A 1,252-nucleotide genomic window follows, 5' to 3' on the forward strand; every position below is an offset into this window, starting at 1 on the left:
TTGGAGTCGGGGATGAAGTCCGGATGAAGTCTTCCTGCAGTTGAAGTCAGGGATGAAGTTCGGCTCCCGTAGGAGTTCGGATGAAGTCTACCTGCAGTTGAAGTCGGGGACGAAGTCTGGCTCTCGTAGGAGTCTGCATGAAGTCTTCCTGCAGTCGAAGTCGGGGATGAAGTCCGACTCCCATAGGAGTCTGGATGAAGTCTACCTGTAGTTGGAGTCGGGGACGAAGTCCGGCTCCCGTAGGAGTCCGGATGAAGTCTTCCTGCAGCCGGAGTCGGGGACGAAGTCCGGCTCCCGTAGGAGTCCGGACGAAGTCTTCCTGCAGTCAGAGTCGGAGACAAAGTCCGGCTCCCATAGGAGTCCGGATGAAGTCTACCTGTAGTTGGTCGACCACTGTCGAAACTTGGGTGGAGTCCGCCCATCATGGAGAATCCGGCCTACATTGGTGGGGGTTTATCCATCGGCAGAGCTTGGGAACGTTGTGGAGGCTCGACCGTCGGAGAGGTTCGGAAAGATGTCGTCGAAGATCGGACGTCGGTAGAATCCCTGGAGGGTCACTCCTGTCACGAACTTCGGCTGGGAGGTATTTTATACCCAACAATCCTCATTTTATGGACTTAGTGACGAGGATCCTTATAAGCATCTTGACAAATTTCTTGAGATATGCTCAACAGTCAAGATTCACAACTTCTCCGATGATGCCCTTAGATTGAAATTATTTCCTTTCTCTCTCAAGGACGAAGCCAAATATTGGCTACGTACTTTGGATTCCATGACTATATCAACCTGGGACCAGCTCCAAGGAGAATTTTTCAAGAAATATTTTTTCATAGGAAAAACTAATCAAATAAGAAAAGCCATAACTAGTTTTTTCCAACTAGATGGAGAAATATTTCATGAAACATGGGAGAGGTTAATGGAACTTATTAGAAAATGTCTCCATCGTGCTGTATCCAAGTGGCAGTTAGTTCAATGTTTTTATTATGGGCTATCTGAAAGACACTGACAAATGGTTGATGCATCATGCGGTGGGACATTCATGCTCAAAAGTGAAGATGAGGCATGGCAACTGTTTGAAATTTTAAGTGAAAATTCATTACATCATATGTCTGCCTCTGTTAGAGACAAACCCATGTTAAACCCAAAGAGAGATAGAATCTATGAAGTAGGAAATGCCATAGATGTCCATCATAAGGTAGATGAATTGTCCCAAAAATTAGATCGATTATTAAATATAGGACATTCCCCTTCT

General features: G+C 45.8%; 1 non-coding gene across 1 annotated transcript; it reads right to left on the reverse strand.

Moving 5' to 3' along the window:
• Positions 1-844: 844 nt before the first annotated feature.
• LOC140857715 (small nucleolar RNA R71) lies at positions 845-950 on the reverse strand. Its single transcript, XR_012141206.1, has one exon. It is a non-coding gene; the product is annotated as a small nucleolar RNA R71 (small nucleolar RNA).
• Between the last annotated feature and the right edge of the window lie 302 nt (positions 951-1,252).

Source organism: Elaeis guineensis, chromosome 4, assembly GCF_000442705.2.
Source record: "Elaeis guineensis isolate ETL-2024a chromosome 4, EG11, whole genome shotgun sequence".
NCBI lineage: Eukaryota > Viridiplantae > Streptophyta > Magnoliopsida > Arecales > Arecaceae > Elaeis > Elaeis guineensis.